This window comes from Rattus norvegicus, chromosome 2, assembly GCF_021556685.1.
Source record: "Rattus norvegicus strain SHRSP/BbbUtx chromosome 2, alternate assembly SHRSP_T2T, whole genome shotgun sequence".
Classification (NCBI taxonomy): Eukaryota; Metazoa; Chordata; class Mammalia; order Rodentia; family Muridae; genus Rattus; species Rattus norvegicus.
Window position 1 is genome coordinate 146,391,283 of NC_141535.1, and position 18,266 is coordinate 146,409,548.

Here is an 18,266-nt window from a genome sequence, read left to right on the forward strand (position 1 = left end):
TATCGAGCTACTCTAATGGTGCTCAATTTAAAATCTATAAATTATGTAATTATGTTCACACTTTTTTTTTTTTTTTGGAGCTGGGGACCGAACCCAGGGCCTTGCACTTCCTAGGCAAGCGCTCTACCACTGAGCTAAATCCCCAACCCTATGTTCACACTTTCTAAATGAAAAGTATTGAGCTGTGTTTTGTTTCGGAAAACAAAAACAGTTTTTCTAGTCTCCATCTGTGCCCAGAGCTAAGACAGACCCAAAACCTGCCCATAGACTATTGGTCTCCCAGGAGTGCTCTCACTCCTAAGCCCAAATATGAGGCTCCACTATTGCTCCAATAACTGTCCAAAGAGAGAAACCAGGAACACACAGATCATAGGAACTGTAAAGCAGTCTGGAACAGGACTAAGGCTGTCCTACAGCCCGTCAGACCCAAAAGCTGCAGAGAGAGCGAGTCTCCCAAGAATGCTCTCATTCCTAAGATAAAAAGGTGAGACAAGTTCCAGTCAGAGACAGCAAGACTAACTAACATCAAAGATAACCAAGTGGAAAACCCAGTTCTCCTATCACACACCCCAACACACTGACACCCCAACACACTGGAAAAATAAGATGTGTATTTAAAATCACATCTAACAATGATGATAGAGGACTTTATGAAGAACATAAATAACTCTCTTAAAGAATTATAGGAAAACATAGGTAAATAATTATAAACACTTAAAGAGAAAACACAACCAAACAAGTGAAGGAATTGAACAAAACCATCTAGTATCTAAAAATTGAGATAGAAACAATAAAGAAATCACAAAGAGAGACAACACTGGAAATAGAAAACCTAGGGAAGAGATCAGGAATCATAGATGCAAGCATTACCAACAGAAGAAAGAAATTAAAGAGAGAATCTCAGGGACAGAAGATGCCATAGAAAACATTTAAACAATAGCCAAAGAAAATGTGAAATGCAAAAAGCTCCTAACCCAAAACATACAGGAAATCCATGACACAATGAGAAGATCACACATAAAGATAATAGAAAGGAGCAAAGGTTCCCAACTTAAAAGGCCCCTAAATATATTTTAAAAATTAAAACAAACAAACAAACAAACAAACAAACACACTTCCCTAACCTAAAAAAAAAAAACAGATGCCCATAAACATACATGAAGCCTAACGGAACTACAAAAAGATTGGACCAGAAAAGAAATTTCTCACATAATTTGAGAAATTTGTCGCATAAAAGTCAAAACACCAAATGCACAAAATAGAGAATACTAAAAGCAGTAAGGAAAAAAGGTCAAGTAACATGAAAAAGAAGACCTATCAGAATTACACCAGACTTCTCAACATAGACTATGAAAGCTAGAAGATCCTGGGCAGATGTCATACAGACCCTAAGAGAACACATATGCCAGCCCAGGCTACTATATACAGCAAAACTCTTTATTAACATAGATGAAGAAACCAAGATATCCCATGAGAAAACTAAATTTACACAATATCTTTCCATAAATGCAGCCCCACAAAGGATAATAGATGGAAAACTCCAACACAAGGAGAGAGACTACATCCTAGAAAAAGCAAGAAAGTAATCTTTTTGCAACAAACTCAAATGAAGATAGCAATACAAACATAATCATACCTCTAACAACAGGAATAACAGGAAACAATAGTCACTATTCCTTAATATCTCATGATTAATAGAAATAGATTCAATTCCCCAATAAAAAGACATAGACTAACAGACTGGATGCATAAACAGGACATGGCATTTTGATACATACAAAAAATGCATCTCAGTGACAAAGAGAGACATGACCTAAGTGTAAAAGGCTTGGAAAATTTTTTCCAAGCAAATGGTCCCAAGAAACAAGCAGGAGTAGCAATTTTAATATCAAAGAAAATCAACTTTCACCAAAATTTATCAAAAAAGATATGGCAGGATATTTCACATTCATCAAAGGAAAAATCCACCAAGATGAACTCTCAATCCTGAATATCTATGCTCCAAATGTAAGGGCACCCATATTCATAAAATAAACTTTACTAAAGCTCAAAGAAGATTTCCATACCCTACTCTTACCAGTGGACAGATCATGGAAAAAGAAACTAAACAGAGACATGGTGAAATATACAGAAGTTATGAAACAAATGGATTTAACAGATATATATATATATAAAACATTTCATCCTAAAACAAAAGAATATACTTTCTTTTTAGGACCTCATGGTACCTTCTCCAAAATTGACAATATAATCAGTCACAAAATAGAACTCAACAGATAAATACCAGTTACAAAATTTAAACTAGGATCAGATAAACCATCTAAACTTTTGCATAACCCCTAAAAAAAATAGGGCGGTCATTAAAAGTCTCCCAGCCAAACAAAGCCCAGGACCAGATGGATTTAGTGCAGTGTTCTATCAAATCTTCAAAGAAGACCTAATACCAAATACTGTTCAAACTATTCCACAAAACAGAAACAGAAGGAACACTATCCACTTTGTTCTTTGAAGCCACAATTAAGCTTATACCTAACCACCCAAAAACCCTACAAAGAAAGAGAACTTTAGACCAATTTCCCTCAGGAATATCGATGTCAAAGTACTCAATAAAATTCTAGCAAACCAAATCCAAAAACACATCAAAAAGATTATTCACTATGATCTAGGAGGCTTCATCCCAGGAATACATGCTTGGTTCAATATATGGAAATCCATCAACATAATCCACTGTATAAACAAATTCAATGAAAAAAAACACATGATCATCTCATTAGATGGTGAGAAAAACCTTTGACAAAATTCATTACCCCTTCATGATAAAAGTTCTGGAAAGATCAGGAATTCAAGGCCCATACCTAAACATAGTAAAAGTAATATACAGCAAGCCAGTAGCTTACATTAAACTCAACGGAGAGAAACTTGAAGCAATCCCACTAAAATCAGGTCCTAGACAATGCTGCCTACTCTCTCCCTACATATTCAATATAGTACTTGAAGTCCTAGCCAGAACAATTAGACAACAAAAGGAGGTCAGAAGTATACAATTTAGAAAGGAAGAAGTCAAAATATCACTATTAGTAGATGACTTGGTAGTATGCATAAGAGACCCCCAAAAAATTCATGAGAGAACTACTACTACTTATTAAACTACTTCACCAAATTGGCAGGATATCAAATTCTTTCAAACAAATCCATAGACCTCCTCCACTTAAAGCATAAACAGGCAGAGAAAGAAATTAAGGAAAGAACATTTTTTACAATAGTCCCTAATTACATAAAATACCTTAGTGTGACTCTAACCAAGCAAGTGAAAGATCTGTATGACAAAAGCATCAATGAAATCAAAGAAGATGCTTATGCTCTAAGATCAACAAATGGAACCTCATAAAATTGCAAACTTCTGTAAGGGAAAGGACACTGTTAATAGGACAAAACAACAATCAAGAGTTCAGGGAAAGATCTTTACCAATGCTACGTTTGATAGAGAGCTAATATCCAATATATACAAGGAACTCAAGAAGTTAGACTTCAGAGAACAAATAACCCTATTTAAAATGAGGTACAGAGCCAAACAAAGAATTCTCAACTGAAGAATATGGAATGGCTGAGAAGCACGTAAAGAAATGTTCAACCTCCTTAGTCATCAGGAAAATGCAAATCAAAACAATCCTGAAATTCTACCTCACACCAGTCAGAACGGCTAAGATAAAAAAACTCAGGGGACAGCAGATGGTAGTAAGGATATAGAGAAAGAGGAACACGTCTCCATTGCTGGTGGGATTGCAAGCTGGTACAACCACTCTGGAAATGAGTCTGGTGGTTCCTCAGAAAGTTGGACATAGTGCTACCTGAGGACCCAGTTATACCACTGCAGGGCACATACCCAAAAGATGCTCCAACATATAACAAGGATACATGCTGCACTAAGTTCATAGCAGCCTTATTTATAATAGCCAGAAGCTGGAAAGAACCCAGATGTCCTTCAACAGAGAAATGGATACAGGAAAAGTGGTCCACTTATACAATGGTATACTATTCAGCTATTAAAAACAATGACTTCATGGAATTCTTAGGCAAATGGATGGAACTAGATAATCATCCTGAGTGTGGTAACACAGTCTCAAAAGAACATACATGATATGCACTCCATGATAAGTGGCTATTAGCCCAAATCTCAGAATATGCAAAATACAATTCAAGCTCAAGAAGAAGGAATACCAAAATGTGGATGCATGAGTCCTTCCTTAGAAGGGAGAACAAAATACTCACCTAATACAGGGGTAAAGAATAGAGCAGAGAGTGAAGAAAAGGCTATCATCCAGAGACCGCCCTACCTGGGGATCCATCCCATAAACAGCCAACAAACCCAGTCACTATTGCTGATGCCAAGAAGTGCTTGCTGCCAGGAGCCTGATACGGATGTATCCTGAGAGACTCTGCCAGAGCCTTACTGATACAAATGAAGACGCTTGCAGCTAACCATTGGAATGAGCATGGGGACCCCATTGGAGCACTTAGAGAAAGGACTGTAGAAGCTGAAGGTGTTTGCAATCCATTGGAAGAACAATAATATCAACCGAGCAGACCCTCCCAGAGCTTCCGGGGACTAAATCCCCAACCAAAGAGTCCACATGGAGGGACCCATGGCTCCAGCTGCATATGTAGCAGGGAATAGCATTGTCTGGCATCAATAGGAGGAGAAGCCCTTGGTCCTGTGAAGGCTCTTTTCCTCAGTGTAAGGGAATGCCAGGGCGATAAGGTGGAAGTTGGCGGGTGGGAGTGAGAGCAACTTCAGAGGTTAGGGAAAAGGAGGAATGGGACTGGGTGGGGAATGGGATAACCATTGAAATGTAAATACATAAAATATCCAATAAAAATAATTAAAAATGAAACAAAAACACAGACAAGGGACACATACTCAGAAAACATATACTGTGTTTATGCCTATGTCTGTGTGTGTGGGTGTAGTACATGGAAGGATTGGCTTACAGATATTCAAGTGAATTTAAATCTCAGCAGATTGAGACCTCTACTGTTGAATTCTCTAATTGTGCTTTTCCTTGGAGTCTTTTCTTTCTTCCTTTCTTTCTTTCTTTCTTTCTTTCTTTCTTTCTTTCTTTCTTTGTTTTTAACACACTTAAGCAGATTCCCTTTATTTGTAAAAGCCTTGCCCAGTGGGTCTGAATACGAAAGGAATAACCATTTTTTCTCTAAAAAAAGCATACTAGAGTTGAAATTATATGCAAAAAGATAAAAATCATTCTGCTGACTTACAACTGTTTTTCTTTAAGGACTGGTAAATCAGGGAGATTCTTTGTTCTTAGAGAGAAAAAAAAATGGAATCTTCTTCAGTGCATGGAGCCCTACAAGGTTGAGAGAAAATAACCTGCATAATTTTTCGGATTAAGATATTGTTTCTTGAGGCTGGCCTGCACCTCAATGGGCCTGCCAGATAGGATGTGAAGTAGGCAGGAGGGCTGGCTCTACCCTTACTGGCCCAGTAGAGGTCTGGACTGACAAACTCAAGTACAACCCAAACCAAGAGCCAGGGCTTTGAGTTGGTCCATCCCAATATCTACTCCATCTGTGAGCTACTGGAATGTGATGTGGCTGCTCCTGCAGATCCAGAGCTGCACGGCCACCATGACTCTGGGCAAGAGCAGGATATCTGAGAGGGCTCTCAGTGAGGGTCCGGTATTGATAGTGTGTCAAAAGCCAGAGACCTTGAATAAGACCAATGACTCATTGCATGTAAAACTGTTTGGGAAAAGGGCCTGTGATACAGGGCAACTCCAATACAATAAGTGGATATGGGCTGGAGAAGTAGGAAAGACAGAGGAGGGAGTGGCACATGTGAGGTGGGCCTGGAGGCACACTAGCAGTGATGGGTTTGAGGTAAGGCTGCTGCTGATGGAGGAAACAGTTGATACCCAGTAGGGTAGGTGGGATGGTGTGCAGTAGCCTGCAGCTTTCATAAACTCACCGCACACCCTCCAAATAGCCTAGCAGCTGGATCGCCCATTTACTGGTTTGGACCTCCTTTAAAGGACCTCCATGGTTCATACTTCTCCCAGAGGCCATACTGATTTGTGGCCTGAGCTTCTTCAGAGGAGCATGTAGATGTCTGTTAGCTGTATGACCACTGGGGATCAGGCAAGGTCCTGGGCATGTGTTGACACTGGAAAATATCTGGGTGCTTGTAGTCTGTATGTTGCTAGAAACCATGTACAAGCCCGGGATCTGTGTTCCCACTGACTGTAAAGGGTAAGGAAGCTACTCTGGCAGGAGTATCAATGATTGTAGATACAGCTGAGAAAGAGGAATATAGAAGGCTTCTGGGACAACACCTCCACCCCAAATACCCCTTCAAAATAACAGCCCCAAAGGAAAGCCTTCTTAAATATTGTGATAGGGATGCTGAAGTGTAGCTGTGTATATCAATAGCTTCTGGCAGGGGTACGGTTAGGGAAGGACTCAGCTCTTCTTCCAGGGCTGGCCATTGGGAATTTGACCATGTTCCAGTGAGTATAAGAAAATTACAAGGTGGACTTGGTTCCCCTTTTCCCTCTTTCTACTTTTTCTTTATGGGGGGTGTGATAAGGGAGGGGTCTGGACTGGGAAGTGGGTTTAATCAAGGGGCATGATGTAAAATTCTCAAATAATAAAAACATGTTAGCAAAAAGATCTTGTTTGTCTCTTTATTATTACTGAGATGAAAGTAGTAAGATATTATAAAGGGTGATATCGTAGTAGCCAATGCCTATCATAATAGTCACAAGTGACAGAGTCTAATATCATGAACCAGTGGAAATACTGGGATTAGTTATGAAAGGATGGGTGAAGAGTAAATTGTGGAAGCATGGATGACTCACACAGCTGTATTAATGAAAAGCTCAACTCAGCTTGGGTGACAAATCCTGAAAGCTGAATCACTAAAGTCCCCTGGAGGGCTTGCCACAGCTCCACTAAAGAATCTCCTCTCCCCTAGCAGTGATTCATGGCTCACACAACCTTGAGGAAGGTCGAGTCTTGTTTCATGAGCTTTGTGACTCTCCTGAACAACCCTGTCCTCTTCAGCAAGGACCATGACAATCTTGATGGAATGGCAATGCCATATTCCTAAGTATTACTTGATATTTATAGAAAGCCGAGTACAATGTGGTCAAAAATTGGCTCTAGGCGTGGAAACCAGGAGTTGTGTTACTCATTCATGGCCTGACTAAGACAAGTTATTTTCAACCTACTCGGTGCACTATAAATATTTCTCAGTTTTGGTTTGTAGAGTTGCTGTTGGTATACAACTATGGAGTAGAACTCATAGCCAGGGTCATTCTTAGCGCTTAACATTAAACCGTTAGAGAAAAATCTTAAACCTTTGAAATAAGCAAAACAATGACTGAATGTCCTGTGGATTTTGCTGTCCCTTTCTTTATGTTATCTTGTGATTCCATAGATTTCTGAGAACTATTATTGGTACAGAAATATCTGTCCATAGAACTGCCATTGAGTTATGTGTGCTGGGGTCTAAGCACTACTCTCAGGAAGATAGTGGCAGTTTCTCTTCTACCTGTAGATCAATTTCTATGTTCTATGAAACCTCTCTATGTATATCTAAGGATTTTCCTTTGACTCAAATATGCTATTTCACAAATTAATTCCTAAACAATATGTTTATATCACATATTTTTGCTATATTCATGTATTGCCTCTTCGGCTTACATTTTTACTTACATTTAAAAATTCTAAATAAAGAGCATTAAACAGTGTTCTGATTTTGAATTAAAACACTATTGATAGGGAAACCACTAGGTCAGATATGTTGTAATTTTGTTGTTGTTGTTCACAGGTGAACATACAAGGGAGGAGTCAATATTCGAACTGGCCTTGAAGTCCAATCTAGTCACTGCAGAGTGTGCGGTAAGTTGCAGAAGGCAGACAAACTATTGTCTAACATTGCAGGCGAGATACACAAGCCCCTCTCGGAAAATGAGAAGGTTCTGTGTGTAAATTATCTATTTTTCAGTATGCACTTGATTCTCATGCCGATAAATGGTATAAAGCAAGAAAAGCGTAACAATTTTGATATCCAAATGAAATTAATTTATCAATGGTTTTAACATTTTTGTGTTTGCCACATTGCACGTGTGTTATCTAACTTATTTGTTCAAACACATGAAAACCTTAAGAAAGAAGAAACAGTCATTACTACATAATTCCAGAGGCCTTGCTCTCCTCCCAGTGCTCCCTCAAACACTGCATTAGTCGATTCTCTAAGTTCATAGAGATACAGATCCTGTAATCAATAGAGCAGTGTAGTGAACTTCATATTTACTAAAATCAGCCAGCAAATTAAGATACCAGTTTTGTCCTCAACTTCATTAAATTCTATATTAAAATGAAGGATCTATTTGGGAATCTGGGGAGATACTTGAGTGCAGAGACAAAAGGGTCAGGAAATGTTTACAGTGGATCAGGTGGAGCTGGTGGTAATGACTGTGAATCAGCCCCAACAGGCTAACATGTGCATACAGGTCTATTAGGCTCTCTTTGTGCCACGCTTAGTTTTGTTTCTATCTTTGTAGCTGGAAATATTATTAATTTGCTAATGTGTCTTGCTACAAGAGACAAGGAGGACTTCAGGGATCTGAGATCTGCTGACCCCTTTGAGGAATGCGCAGTTAAGGGTTCTTAGCCCTTTGGCTGGTTAAGTTTAACTGGCCTAACCCTCATGAACTGTTTCCAAGCATTAATTTCTACTTAATAATTTAATAAACCACCGTGTAGTTTCAATTTCCATGTTTCAAAGAAAAAGAACATATAGGAAACAAATGGAAGGAATAGAACAGAATTTAATGTGTTAGACGGCACCTGCAGGACTACTAGGCATTGGCTGACTGCACATGCACGTACGACTTTCCAATATTACTTTTATAGAATAACATTTTAAAATGAAAGGTGTTTTTTAGGTGGAGCTTTCCTTTCCTTTCCCAATTAAACTTATGCATACAGGTGACCTTAGATTCATCCTGTAACCGAAATTGTAAATAATGTGTTTGAATATTAACTTTGATTGTCTTTTCTTGTGAAACTTACAGAGTTCTAGATACCAGTTTCTGACTCTGCTTTTCAGGCCTTCTGCTTAGCTTGCCTGCCTCATAGCTCACCCTCTAGCACCTGTCAGCTCCTTGTCATGATGGAAAATGTCAGATCACTTGCTGGAACTTGAGTCAGTTGCTGGAAAGGGGGATCTGGAAATGAGTTTGGAGCCATAAGATGCTTGATCTTATCTACTCCCATTACATCTGAATTTCTTAAATTTCCAGGAACAACAGATCTCTCTCCAGGAGGAAGCAGGCACTCTACTTGTGAGAGTGAGCTCTAAGCCTCCCACTCCAGGCCCCAATCTGCTGTGCACTCGGGAAGAACCAATTTTATTCAGCCAGGCTATACAAAATGAAGCATTAGGGAGAGACAAGGTTCTATTGGGGGTGGTGGTAGGGAATTCCTCCTATTGAAAACAGAGACAGTCCCTTCAGAATTGTTCAAAACACCTGTGACTGGTGCAAGCGTGTGTATCAACCATTAACCAGAGGTTATTTTCCACAGTTATTAATTTGAGCCTTTGCACTTGACGTTGTTTTCACTGTATCCAAATCTTTTGCTCCCTTTTGAAATGAAGTTCCCAGGGTTTAGGGCGGAACTGATCTGGATTTACTAAAAACTCATAAGTAGAACTGAAAGACATCTCACAGGCCAAGACCGAGCCCAAACCCAAGAATTCTGCTACTCTTATAACAGTTGATAACATCGCTCCACACAAGCTGCTTGGGAGCTCCATTCGGCTGCTTGGTTTTGGATGTTTGATGCTATCAGCTGTACTGGGGGAAACCCAAACCAGCAATGAATGTTCAAACCTGAGTAGAACAAAAACCCAAGGAAAATGATTAGGTTTGCTCTACCGAAAAAGAAAAAAAAATCCATGCCTCTTAATTACTGTAAATATGAGTTTGTGAGTTAGCAAATATGTGCCCTTGTGATTTCTTAAAACCAATTTCCATCCTCCTCTTCATAAAAGCAGAGTAAGCAGCCTTGCGACAGTAGCTTCTGTGGCCCTCTGAAGACATTCCTGTGGTGAAAGGTGACAAAAGGCAGCAGCCAGCCCCAGCTTCCCTGGGGAAAGCCAGCTCCAGGACTACTGAAAGCATCCAGGTCTCTTTTCATGTGAAAATCAGTCTCTGTCTAGGGAAAGAGGTGAGTGTGTAAATCAACCCCTAGAGAAGGAGGTGAGTAAATCACTCCCAGGAGCAAGAACAATCTCTTATCTCCTTACATAAATTAGGACAAAATAAGGATTTACTATAGTGATGTTTTGGATCACTGAAATTGAATTTGAATTGAAAGTGAATCTGCCTCTCAAGTAATGCTCCACCTATGTTTTAATCTATGCAATTTTTTTTTAGCAAATTGGACAAAAAAATTTCTTCCAAACATGACCAGAACTGTTGTTTCCTACCTATTTTTATTTCGATCGTTTAAGTGGTATTGGACGTTAGCTAGTCTCTTGATTCTCAATGACCATCCGGGGGATTGGGGTGGGGGGGATGAAGGGATCATACTCTTCTATCATGATTTTAAATTGTGCAGTATTTGTGGTCAAGAAGAAAAAGCAAACTCTGCATTGATCATGAAATTACAAGAGAAAACGTAAGATGTTTTCGGAGAGTCCTTGCTGAGAAGGTGTAGCAATTTCTGTCTCGTGGATTTTCTGCTACTGACTACAGTGGAAAATATACCTAGGGGTATATTTTTGCCTCAATATCCAATTTTTAAGTTTGCTTGGCAGAAAAGGAGGAAGGACTCTATGTCCATGATTCTGTGGTAAAGTAGTGGTGTCTCTCTATCATAGTCCTATCCAAGCAGAGTTTTGCAGCTGCTGAGCTTGCTCCCTAACAGGGACCAGGTTTTATATCAACTTGACACAGGCTAGACATTTGAGAGATGGAAACTTCAATTGTGAAAATGCTTCTGATAGGTTGTAAGGATCCATGATTTGCTGAAGAATGATACCCTGGACTCAAATGGAATGTGAACACAAAGAGTGTTTTATTCTGCAGAACTCCAGCATGCTGGGGTCTTCCATTGCCAAGACAGAGAGACAACTAAATGAGCTTGTATGCTTGATTTAAAGCATATAAATTCTGGAAATTCTGGGGTAGGTGACCTCTATGATAATTTATTGGGTCCATTACCAGGGTATGGGGGCTCAAACTTGCTGGGAAACTAGCTAAGGAAGTCTGGAAAGTGCTGCCAACCCATTGTCCTTGCCTCAGGCCAGGTGGCAGGACAGCATCCGAGGCCTAGACTTGCCTGGAAACAGAATTAAACCTAGTCTCCTTAACTACCAATTTGCAGCTTGTCATAGAATCAGCCTAGCCTTCTCTGATTACCTTTCTGTTGGTGAAATGAGCCAACTCAAACCAGATTAAAATATATTAAGGGCAGGTTATTGAGGAGCTGCTCTCCAGTGGGTGAGTTCACTGGCCCCAAAGAAGGAGGTCAGGGAAGTAGTCATGTAATGGGGGTAGAGAAAGAAAGAAAGAATACACTAACATAGAGAGAAGAGGAGAAGAGAAAGCACGAGAGTCCAAAGTGTCTGGATTATACAGGGAAGAACCTCTGGCTGAAAGGGCAGCCCAGTACCTGGACTAGAAATTTCAGGGTTGTTAGCAGGGTATGTCAGGTAGGGACTGAGGAATGCTGGGAGAACCTGGAGGCCAGGTCTGCTTTGATATGTAAAATGTGCTTCTGTTCAGGTAAGAAACCAAATAGCTTCCATAAGAGCAAACTGTAGGTAAGCATGAAGGGAATTTTCTTACTTAATGACCAAAAAGGGAGGTCCCAGCTGAATATTGGTTGTGCCATCCTTGGGCTGGTTGTTCTACGTCCTATTTAAAAAAAACAAAATCAGTCAGAGCAAGCCCTGACAAACAGCAAGGCAGTAAGCAAGACCACTCCACGCCCTCTGTTTCAGCTCCTATCACCAAATTTCCTCCCAGTTTGAGTTCCTAAATTGGCTTCCTTTAGTAGACTGTATTCCAAACAAACCCTTTCCTCTCCAAGTTGCTTTTGGTGATGGTATTTCTCTTTTACAGCAATAATAAACCTACCTCAGATAGCTTGTGAGTTTAGGAAGTTCTTCTGGTGTTTTCTTCAGTAGGTTTTGTGCTTCTAGTAACAGCAGCAGAATACAAATCCTTCAAACACAGGGTCTGCAGGTCACAGAAGACTAGACCACAGTTTAGGCAGTCCATACAATTCACCTTTCAGGGTTGCTCCTAAGTTATTGGGACAATGACAAGAAAGAGCAGAGTGCTTATCTGCCCCTGCCCCCCAAAGCTCCTGATGAGGCCACTTGCTTCTATAACACAGCAGCCTCGTTCTCACTCCTTCCCGTCAGTGTATCAATTCCTATTTGATATAAATTCCCACAATTGCTATAGCAGAAGCGTTCTTTATGATTTGAACTGCTTTAAAAAAAACACCTGAATAACTTTTATATATGTATATTTATATGGAAGTGAGTGTGGGTACTAGAAAGGGGCTCATGAGAAGGAAAAAGAGGTTTTACGTGGGCAGAGAAGATAACTGGACCAGTGTGAGAAGGAACAGGAAATATTGGGGAAAGAAGGTGTCTTAGTTACTGATGTGAACAGACAACATGACCAAGGCAACTCTCACAAGGACAACATTTAATTGGAGCAGGTTTACAGGTTCAGAGGTTCAGTCTATTATCATCAAGGCAGGAACTTGGCAGCAACCATAAAGGTATGGCTCAGAAGGAGCTGAGAGGTCTACTTCTTCATCTAAAGGCTGCTAGCCTATTACTGGCTCCCAGGCATCTAGGACATGGGCGTTAAAGCCCACACCTACAAGACCATACCTACTCCAAGAAGGCCACAAGTTCCAACAGTGCAACTGCCTGGGCCAAGCATACACAAACAGTCACAGAAGGGTAAAATATTATAGTAGGGCAGAGAGCTAAAGGCGACATGGGAGGGAAATAGCAACTGAAACAATCTCTGCTGAAAACACCATAAGGAAACCTGTACGCTAATTTTAAAACATAAATTTCTTTAAGTAGCATCTGTTGTTATACAGTCCATAAGATGTTCTAGACTTTGTGAGGTCAATACTAATTACATTTTTTCACATGTTTTCTACAACTTGAAGTGTTCAAAGTACCTGAACTACAAGTTTCCTGGGAGTTATGCCAGTGCTTATATTTCTAAATGCACATTTTTGCCAAGTAAAAACATTTCAATATGCCATGTATTTATAAGCAAACTTACACCGTTTCATCATAGGGTTTTTAAAGATCAAAAATAGATTCATTAACAAGTTACCAGCTGTTATGGTTTGAATCTCAAGTAGTCCCCTCATGCTTTACATTTGAATGCAAAGAGCCTTTAGGATTTGGTGTCTAGTTGGTTGAAGTAGTTCACCAATGGTGACCTTTCATGATGATACTAGATCCCTGTGTGGACCTCCTCTTCCAGGCAGTGGCATATGCAGTCTCACTATTGACCGCTGGCACCAAGAACAGAGTTGCTCCCTCAGCCATCCTTTCCCCTTAAGATGAACTGACTAAAACCTTTGAAACCACAGTTCAGATAAGCATACTTTCCATTTTTGACTTTTGTGTATTATTGGTCACATGGACAAGAAAAGAAGCTAATATACCAGAAAATTGCAGCTTTTAATTTGAATGCTGTGGTTGAATCATCTTTAGAAGCAGTGTTTAAAAACCTGAGAAATTACATTTAGCTGGAGGGCAGAACAGAGCTACATAAGCATACAGAATGACTTTTGCACTGTTTCAAACCCCAATTGTATAAAAAGTTACCTTCAAACTTATTCAACTTCTTCAACTATTCTGTGGCTCAGTTTTCTTACTTGTAAAACAAATGGTTCTTTTATGAATTTATAGATATGTAGGCTGCAGCTTGGACATGGCTGGATTGTGTGCAGCATTCTTGGCAAATACATACCTATCAAGGGTTTTCTTCACTTCTTTCAGCTACAGAAATGAGGTTGCTGATCTTCCCTGAAGAACTTGATGGCCACAGATAGAACCATCAGCTTATGTTTCAAAATTCAATAAGCTTTGGAACTGGCAGGCTCTTGTTTTCTGGTTCTTACATTGTCCATTTCCACTTACCAGAGATTATAATTCTACATTTTTGCAAACGCAGGTTATTATTAACATTGAATCAACTGATAGAGAGAAGTATCTATAGATAAACTGATTCTACACTCTGAAGAGGACATCTAAAGTTGTCTCTGAATCAGTAAAACATTTATCCCCACTGGTCAGAATCTATGACCATGTTCTGGTTCATATTAAGATGACTTTATATAGCTCAAATAGGCAACATTACTTAAACTCCAGTTTTCTTTTCAGATTGGTTAACTGTTTCCATTCCTATTGTTCTTTGAGTACATTGTCCTTTACATGGACAACATTTTACTTCCTCTTACTGGTTACTTTACTCATTCTCTAGTATGTAAGTTTGAGAAATGTTGGGGGCAGTTCTGATGTTAAGGTCCTATTCTTCAATTGGTTCTTGATCTGTCAGTAAAGAAAGCCATAGGCTAATCACTGGGTTGAAGGTACAGGCGGGACTTCCAGGTCCCTGGAAGAAAACGGAGATGCAAGGAAGGAGAATGAAGTCAGCTATGCTTTGGAAAGAGAAGAACTAAGAGTTATATGAGATCTCAAAATGGAGTGGCTACACAGGGGTGACCAAGGGAATTTGCCAACTGAAGTTAGGAGAGGTAGAGATTAGAAATTGAAAAGGTCACTCTTTTCCAGGCAGGAGATAGTAGCGTCAAGCAATTGTGCCAAGAAGGCAAGTTGAAATTGAACAACTGTGTGTTGGGTCTTTTATTGATAGATTCAAAGGAACCTGGAAAGGGGCTGATAACATGGTCATGTCCCAGAGCAAAAGCACATAGAACGAAACTGCATGTTATAGGGAAATGATAGCATATGTCTTGTATTTTACTAATTTTTGTTTTTTACATAATATTCCTTGTCGATTAATTTTCATTTTTATTAACACTCTTTGGTTCAATCAGCCTGAACTCTGAGCCTGTGCCTATATGCAATTTTTAAGCATATATTTGTACCCTATACATTTTAAATTTTATTTCTAAAAAAATAGATGGTATGGGGGTTACTGTGTATAATATTGAGAGTTTGTGTCTATATTCCTCCTGGAATTTATATGTTTACCCTACTCCATACAAAATCTTAACAATCTTTGCTCCTAAGTTACTTATTAGTAATTAAAACCTACAAAATGAAAGGCAGATAAGAGTAAATTTTGATTATTTGGTGTAAAGTAATGATTTAGTAGATAGATATACCACCAAATACATACCCAAAAAGATATAAATCAAAAATACATACATAAAAATAAAACTTTGGCCAATGCCTCTGGTTGTTCCCTACAATTGAGAAGTAAGGCATGTTGCAGAAGACATCATTCCCTTCAGACATAGGACTTATAAGTATAGAGTTGGAGCTGGAACTGACTGGAAAACGTCTTTTCTAAGAACCAGATCTTGTAGTATTGAAAAGTACTATTGCTAAGGGAGAAAAGCAATCAATATTTATTACCCTGCTATAATATCTATGAACAATAATGACAGGTTTGGCAAGATATCCCTAGTGGTGTAATAGTGGTACTTATGTCTTACAGATAACCAATAGCTCTATAATTGGAGTTAAAGACTACTCATTATGGGGGAACCCATGCTTTATACTACAAATCTAGCCAATTACCTATAACCAAAGTGGTCATAGAAGCTAAAAGAAACCCTGCTCCTACCATTTACTACATATAGCTTTTAACTATGTTGTAAATACTTATACCCATAGTTAAGTGTAGCTCTCACCCCTCATCAGGATGCTTATTTTTGCAACATCCATCACTGGTCAACTGTATAGAGTAAGTAACCATGTGGTACAATGTATGAACTTGAGACCCACAACTAAAGCTCAGTGAACAACACAGAAGAGGGGGCAGAAAGACTGGTAGAATGAGAGAAGCAATTTGCCTGCTGCTAGCTAGTGTCCTCTAAGCCTGACAACTTCACCCATTAAATCTCAACACAGTAGTTTCATGAACAAGACCTCATAATGGTCACATCAGTTAACATGCTAAGGTGAAGGTAGAACAATGTCCCATCCCTATATGAAAAGTTATAGGCAGTCAATGACTGCTGAGGGAGGAGAATCAGTTTTCTCCAAGGATTCATCACTTGATAGGTTATCGATTCTAAGGTGTAAAACAAAAGTACAGATATATATATGAGCAATGCTAAATGGTCACAGGAGGAATTGAATGTAGAGAATGTTAGTGGGAACGATGTAAGTATACTGTGTTCATTTGTGAAAACTAAAAATATTTAAAATTTAGAATTTAAAAAAGGATACAAAATTTTATTATTTTAATGATCATAGTAAAAAATGTGAGAATCAATCAAGAAACTAAAAGTATTATTCAAAATCATACAACTCACAAAATTTTTATATATGATATTTCTAATGTAATAAAATTACATACATATTGAAATGTGAAATAAGTAAAAGACTGGAATAGATGTTTTCCATAGAAGGTATACAAATTAAAATGGGAAAATTATCTTAATTACCTTTAGTAATTAGGAAATTATAAGTTCTGGGGTGGCAAAGGAGATTATTTCTCTCATATTTCCAAGTTACAATCCATTATTGAGGGAAATCAGGAATGCAAGGCAGGATTCTTAGAGAAATACTGTTGGTTGCTGTCTTGCCTCTGGTTTGCTGCAAATACAACTGAAAACTGAATTGAGATACCACCTCACATCCACTAGACTGACTTCCTGTAATTAATGGATGCAAAACAGTACATATTGCCAAGGATACGAGGACTAAAACGTTTAGGTTGCTTGTGGCAATTTTGTAGACATTTTGAAAAATAATTTATAATTTTGGATATTATCTCTTTTTGCACCATGTACTAAGATTAATGTGAAATTACCTATTATTTTAGTCCTGGTTCCCAGTACTAGCACAAGGGTCAAGCATATATATATATATATATATATATATATATATATATATATATATATATATATGTATATATATGTATATATATGTATATATGTATATATATGTATATATGTATATATATGTATATATGTATATATGTATATATATGTATATATGTATATATATGTATATATATGTATATATATGTATATATATGTATATATGTATATATGTGTATATATGTGTATATATGTGTATATATATATGTATATATATGTATATATGCCAATGATATATCTTTTTTTACATAACTTTGTTACAGAACATGGGAATGCCCTGGTTCAACAAGAGCCTCATAGATGTCACCTCATTTCCTTCATTCCTCACAGGCCCTCAATGAGCTTTGTGATATAATCTAAAACTCTACAACGGAAAATGCCAGTGGTTATTCTGATGATGTGATTATTGAGTTTACTGTTATAGGTTGATGATCTGGAAAAATTTACTAAAATGCTAGGCATAACAACTTGTTATGGTGTCCTGTCTATTATTGAATGCAAATCTGCATCAGATCAGAGTATTCTCTCAGTCACCAAGTTAGACAGTGGCAGAAATGGGCTACAGCCTCCTGAATTACCCCTATCACCTACCCCCTGTAGTTTTCTCTTTTATCTAAATGCCAATTATGTTCTCCTATACACTGAAAAGTCAATCCATCCTTTTTTAGAGCTGAGTAGTATTCCACTATGTTTATAATGCATTTTCACTATCAACTCATTCAGATGACAAATAAGATAATTTCAGCTATTTGCTTTTGTGAATAAAGTTACAATAACCCATTTATTCAGATGTCTCTTTGAAGTCCTGGTTTAACTTCCTTTGGATACAAAGCCAAGATATGGTGGCTGGGCCATACAGTGTTCCTTATGTAACTGCCCATACTTTCCATAATGACTGTACTAATTTGCATTGCTACTAACAACATGCAAAAGTTCATTCTTCCCGGCATCACTCTCAAGGTTCATTATCTTTTGTCATTTGGTAATCTCTACTCTAGGGTTCTAGTGGCATTGATTAACATTTTCCTGAGAACCTGGGACAGAACTTTTTTTTTTTTATGTACCTGTTAGCTATTTACATGTCTCCTTATGAGAAATATATGTTTCAA

At 38.3% G+C, this 18,266-nt stretch overlaps 1 protein-coding gene across 4 annotated transcripts in view; it reads right to left on the reverse strand.

The window, feature by feature from the left end:
* The window catches only part of LOC147996270 (uncharacterized), a 250,959-nt gene that overhangs the window by 70,537 nt on the left and 162,156 nt on the right, over positions 1-18,266 (reverse strand). The window contains exons 9-10 of one of the 4 annotated variants that reach the window (XR_015674851.1): positions 12,168-12,335; positions 11,877-11,945 (exon numbers count right to left, since the gene is read on the reverse strand). The exons of the other annotated variants lie outside the window; for them this stretch is intronic. The gene's annotated coding sequence lies outside the window, so the exon portion shown is untranslated. The remainder of the gene's footprint in view (positions 1-11,876; positions 11,946-12,167; positions 12,336-18,266) is intronic. 4 annotated transcript variants of the gene reach the window in all.